The sequence below is a fragment of the Bos javanicus genome, chromosome 9 (assembly GCF_032452875.1).
Source record: "Bos javanicus breed banteng chromosome 9, ARS-OSU_banteng_1.0, whole genome shotgun sequence".
Lineage (NCBI taxonomy): Eukaryota > Metazoa > Chordata > Mammalia > Artiodactyla > Bovidae > Bos > Bos javanicus.
The window spans coordinates 76179006-76185932 of NC_083876.1; positions in this window are offsets into that span (position 1 = coordinate 76179006).

Here is a 6927-nt window from a genome sequence, read left to right on the forward strand (position 1 = left end):
TGTTTTCATATTGCTTGGACAAATGCCTAGTTTTAGTGCCTAGTTTTGCTGGCTCTTAGGGTATATGTAGGTTTAACTTTTTTAAAAACCTGTGAAACTTTTTTTCCCCCCAAAGTGGTGATACTATTCTGCATGCCTAGCAGCTAGTATGAAAGCTCTAGTTGCTCTGTGTGTCAACATTTGTATTGTTAGGAAGATTAAAATCTTGTTAATCTTATCCATTCTAAGGAGATATGTAGTGACAGCTTATTGTAGTTTTACTTTGCATTTCCCTATTGACTATGATGTGGAAGATCTTTTCATGTGCCTATTTTCCACTCTTACCTCTATTTTGATGAAGTCATATCTGTTTTACTCACTTAAAAATTATTTATCTTACTGTAAGTGTTCTTTGTATTATGGATACAGTCCTTTATCAGACATAAGTTTTGTAAATCACTGTTTTGTCTTTTCATTTTCTTAACAGTTAATTTTAAAAAGCAAAAGTTTTAATTTTGATAAAAGTTTTAATTTTAATTTTTGGTAGGTCATGATTTTTATATCTCAAAGAAATCTTTGCCTAACTTAAGTCTATAAAGAAATTCGTCCGAGGGGTGGCGGGTGGGAGAGAGGCTGAAGAGGGAGGGGCCATATGTATATTTCTCATTGGTTTCATGTTGCTGTATGGCAGAAACCAACACAACTTTGTAAAGCAATTATCCTCCAATTAAAAATAAATTTTAAAATTTGTCCTGTGTTTTCATCTAGTAGGTTTTTCTGTTGTCACTCTTATTTAGTTTAAGTCAGTGATCCATTTTCAGTTACCAAGTTCTTCTTTATAGTATAAAGTAAGCATTGACTTTTATTGCATATGGCTATCAAATATTCCAGCACTGTTTGTTGAAAAAATTATCATTTTTCTATGAATTCATCTTGGCATCATTTCAAAAAAAATCACTAAATCATATACTGTGGGCTTGTTTCAAGTTTCTTTCAAGTGATCTATACACTTACACTGTACCCCGTCAACACGGTTACTCTACTTTTAGAGTAAGTCTTAAAGAGACTATAGAGTAAGCAAGACTTGTGAGTAAATCATCCAAAATTTTCCCCTCAAAATTGCTTTGGCTATTGGAAGACTTCAATTTCCATACAAATTTTAGAAAATCCTATCAATTTCTTCAAAAAATCTGCTGGAATATGAATTGAGATTACATTGAATTTGTAGATTAATTGGGGGATAAATGACACCTTATGAATACTTACTGTTCTTTTACACAAATATAGCATCACTCTGAGTTGTCTTTAATTTTCCACAACATTTTGCAGTTTGTGTACAATTTTTGCACATATTTTGGTAAGTGTATCCACAAGTATTTTATTTTTATGATATTATCTGTATTGTTTTTCCAATCTTCAACAGCTTTTGCTAGTAATACAACTGATTTTCTTATATTGACTTTATATACAGTGACCTTGCTAAAGTCACTATTTCTACTAGTAAGAATAGTATCTTATTCTGTGTGGACAATCTTGTCATCTGAGAATTAAAATAATTTTATTCCTCTCTGCCAGTCTACACAACTTTTATTCCTTTACTGGCCTTACTGTACTGGATTTAGCTTCCAGTAAGACATTAAATGGGAGTGATGAGAGTGAACATCTTTGCCTCATTTCTTTCATTAATGGTAAGAGACTGACTGCTTTCCTTCTAAGTATAATGTTAACTGTTCTTTATCAGGTTGAGAAAGTTCTCTTCTACTTCCTATTTGCTGAAACTTTTTTTTTTTCTCATGAGTTGTTTTTGAAGATTGTCAAATGGCTTTTCCGCATCTGTTGAGGTTAGATGATTTTTCTTTAGTCAGTTTTCTAATGTTAATCCAACCTTACATTTCTGGGAGAAACTATTTGGTTATTGTATTAGTCTTCTAGGACTGCCATAACAGAACACCGCAAACTGGATGGTTGAACAACAGAATTTCATTTTCTCATATTTTGGAATCTGTAATTCACGATCAAGGTGGTGGTGGGCTTTCTGGTGAGACGTCTCTTCCTGGTTTGCAGATGGCCCTTCTTGCTGAGTCCTCACATGGTCTTTCCTCTGTGCATATGCAGAGAGAGAGATCTCTGGTAATCTCTCCCTCTACTAATAGGATATCAGTCCTATAGGATAAGGACCTCATCTTTATGACCTCATTTAACCTTGGTTATCTCTTTAAAAGCCTTATCTCCAACTTTAGTTACATTAGGGGGTTAGGGCTTCAACCTGTGAATTTGGGGTGGGGGGAAATTCAATCCATGTAAGTCATAAGGTATTATTATCATATCAGTTCAGTTCAGTTCAGTCACTCAATCGTGTCTGACTCTTTGTGACCCCAAGGACTGCAGCACGCCAGGCCTTCCTGTCCATCAACAACTCCCAGAGTTTACCCAAACTCATGTCCATTATGTCGGTGATGCCATCCAACCATCTCATCCTCTGTCATATCAGATCAGATCAGTCACTCAGTCGTGTCCGGCTCTTTGTGACCCCATGAATTGCAGCACGCCAGGCCTCCCTGTCCATCACCAACTCCCAGAGTTCACTGAGACCCACGTCCATCGAGTCAGTGATGCCATCCAGCCATCTCATCCTCTGTCGTCCCCTTCTCCTCCTGCCCCCAATCCCTCCCAGCATCAGAGACTTTTCCAATGAGTCAACTCTTCGCATGAGGTGGCCAAAGTATTGGAGTTTCAGCTTTAGCATCATTCCTTCCAAAGAAATCCCAGGGCTGATCTCCTTCAGAATGGACTGGTTGGATCTCCTTGCAGTCCAAGGGACTCTCAAGAGTCTTCTCCAACACCACAGTTCAAAAGCATCAATTCTTCGGCACTCAGCCTTCTTCACAGTCCAACTCTCACATCCATACATGACCACAGGAAAAACCATAGCCTTGACTAGACAGACCTTTGTTGGCAAAGTAATGTCCCTGCTTTTGAATATGCTATCTAGGTTGGTCATAACCTCTGTCATATACTATTGTATAATTTGCTAATTTTTAAAGGATTGTTACATCTATATTCATAAGCAACATCAGTATGCAGTTTTTTTAATGCCTTTGATTTTGGTATCAGGGTGATACCAAAAAGAATGAATTATGAAGTGTTTCTTCCACTTCTATTTTCTGTAAGGGTTTTTGTAGATTTGGCATTGGTGTTTTCATTTCCTTAGATGCTTAGTAGAATTCACTAATGAATATATCTGGAACTGGGATTTCTTTTGGGTTAACTTTTAAACTATGAATTTAAGAGATATTGGTTATTCAGGTTATCTTTTTCTTCTTTTATATAATAGCTTTATTGACCTTCACATACCCTAACATCCACCCATCTAAAGTCACAATTCAATGGACTTTTTAGATTCAGAGAGTAGTATAACTATCACTTCGGTAACTTTCAAAGCATTACATCACTTCAAAAAGACACTCTATAATCTTTAGCTGTCACTGCCCTCCACTTGCCCTAAGCAGTCTATCTTCTGTCTCTCTAGAATTGCCTGTTCTGAACATTTCAAATAATGGAATGCATGCTACATGTGATCTTTTATAACAGATTTCTTTCATGTAACATTATGTTTTCAAGATTTATCTATATTACAGCATGTATCAGTGCTTTATTTTTTTATAACTGAATAACAATACATTGTATGGTTATATCACATTTTGTTTATTGTTCATCAGTTGATGGATGTTGATGGACATTTGGGTTGTTTCTACCTCTTGATTATCATGAATAATGTTGCTGCTATAAACATTTGTATATAAATCTTTCTCTTGCATAGATACCTAGGAATATAATGGCTAGATCACACGGTATATATTTCTTCTTGAGTGAGCTCTGGTAGGAATTTATTAATTTCATTTAAGTTGTCAAATTTACTGGCCTGAAAGTGGTGACGATATTTCCTTATTTGCTTAATACCTATTGTAACACTCCAATCACTCCTGAAATTAATAATTTTTGCCTTTTATTTGTTTCTTGATCAATCTGGTTAAAAGTTAATTGGTTTTATTACTTTCAAATAATCACTTTTTAATTTGATTTTCCCTAATTTTGTCCATTTTAAAATTTTCTACTATTTATTATTTTTCTCCCTATTGCTTACTTTGTGTTTAATTTACTACTTCTTTTGAAGTTTCTTAAGGTGATATTCAGTTCAAAATATTTAATTTGCCTTGTGATTTTTTTATTTAGTCTTGTTTTACTGAAAAGTGAGCTGTTTAATTTCTAAATATTTGGTTATTTTTCCATTGATTTCCAATTTAAATCCCATAAAACATGATTTCAGCTCTTTTCAGTTTATTGAAACCTTTATGGCCAAAAATACAGTTTGACTTATTGACCATAACATGGTCATATGTTCTATATATACCTAAAGAATGCATATTCTACTGTTTTGGGGTGGAATGTTCTCTAAATATTAACTAAGTCAATTGTACTGAAAAGGAATGTCAAAATCTCCAACTATAATTGTCCATTTGTCTATTTCTTTTAATTTCTTCTGTTTTGCTTCATATAGCAAACCTCTGTTATTAGGTACATACATTTCAGATTATTATATCATCTTAACAAATTGATTCCTGTTAATATTCCTTGTGTTGATATCAATTTATCTGATCAATATATTGATATTAATCCTTTAGTTAATGATAACATGATATATTCTTTTCTATTATTTTCCACCAAATCTACTTGGACCTTTATATTTGAAGTTTATTTTTTGGAGAAGGCTTACCCTTGGGGTCAATCAATTGGGCAAAAACAAGCCTGTGGAAGAGTAGCTCACAGAGCAGACTGTGACCTAGCAGCTCGACTAGTGTTACAAAGTCGAGTAAGTGAGCGCTTCAAGAACAGAGTTTTCAGCGAGAACATCCAGTGAGACGAAGGCTGGAAATAGTCCATAGTTGATTTGAAGCTTGTGATAACTTTCATTAGACCAACCTCAGGGCAAAGGTGAGGGCAGAAGCCACACTGGAGAGAGAAGAGCATTTGGAGAAAGGAAGACCGAACAATGACCATTTTAAATTGTGGTGATAAGGAGAGCAAGAAAGGACAATGATCAAGGAAAACAAAGTTTTTGTTTTGTTTATTTCAAGATGGAAGATAATCTAATGCTCATGGACTGAGAGGAAACCATGTGAAAGAGAGGTTAGTCACTATGTGCTAGGGATGAGGGGTGGGGTGGATGTGGTATCCTGTGATATGAGAGAAAGGGACAAGATAGACAGACAGATGGAGAAAGAGAACAGGATCCCAGGAGGGAAGACGCTGGGTTGGATGAGAGATTGGAAGTGGACCTGGGCAGACAGAACCTGCTTTGGACAAAAAGAACAGCTCTTCCACAGCAAATCCCCACCATGATGGATGAGAAAAGAGGAGGAAAACTGACAGAAGTGAGATGGATAGAGTCTTGCTTAGCAGTTATTTCAGAGAGAAAAAATGAGCCCAGGAGAAAAGGAGAGGAATTGGCATAGGGTTTAAAGAGAGTAGTGAATATTTGGAAGGAACAATAAAAGAGCTAATTGCATATATAATCCAGACGACTGGTCCTCACATTTCCAATAGGTCTAGGTGCCCTCTTCCAGGCTTCCAGTTGCATCTCTGGATACAGAAATGCCCAAATGCTTCACAATGACCTCTAACTCATCATTTTCCTGTCTCACACACAGTCACAAGTTTCTTTGGACAGAGACTGTTTTATATGTACACATCATAAAACCTACAATTTAACAGATAAATACCCAATAGAACTGCTTGCTCAATAAATGACAAAAATATTGCCAAGTAGTAAAAGATCTATACCATGTGCTTGGTGGTTACTTCAGAATCTGAGGCAGTGAACTAAGAACCCTTAAAACTCCAGTATCCTATAATTCAGTGAGTGAGGGAGAAAGAGCTTCAAATTTCAATTCAATCCTAACTGCTTATTATAAATGGTAAAAAAAAAAAAAATTACCTATATGCAGGAAGTACTACTAGCTGGGGTACTAAATATATGTGCAAAGTATAAGCAAAATATATAAAAGTAAGAAATGAAAATAGAACATTCAGCAAACTTTTTAGTTACAATTGCTATTTTTAAGGCATGAGGCTTAAAATGAGAATACAGATTAAAGTTGGCATTTCAAATCCGATGTCCCCAAACTAAATGACCAGTATCCCAATTGTATATCAAAAAATAGCACTGTTAAATAATGCACATTTCAATTCAAAGGCTTTCATCTGGATAAATGGGTCATGAACTTACTTATTAATGCCTTGCCCCTCTGTATTTCAATAGCAATACCCTAGAGTATACAAATACCTTTCTAAATCACCTAGCCTAATTATTGGGAAACTACACAGCATATACTCCAATCAAGCACAATACCTATTATAACATCAACCCCCTCCAAAAAAATTATCTCTCCAAAAAATATATGAGTAAAATCTTAAATATTTTTCATAAATATCTGCCCCAAGTCATTTTTGGAAATATGTCCAATGGTGAAACATGTCACATACATTCTCCTTATGGAGAATGGGTTAGAAAGGTTTTCAACACTGGATTTTTAACACTGCATTTATGCTGTAAAGGATTTTTCCCTAGTTCTAATGCTAATTCTTTGTGAAATACTGGACAAGTCACATAGCTTCAGTCTCCTCACCTATAAAATGCAGCTGCTGAACAGCATTTCTCAAGGAATGTTCATTGGAAAACTAGATCTGAATAAGCCCTTCTACCCCTGATAAAAGCCCCATGATCAAATAAGATTAAGAAATGCTCTATCCTCAACAACAAAAAAACAAACAACCCAATCGAAAAATGGGTGAAGACCTAAAGAGATGTCTCTCCAAAGAAGACACTGCTGCTGCTGCTAAGTCACTTCAGTCGTGTCCGGCTCTGTGCGACCCCATAGACGGCAGCCC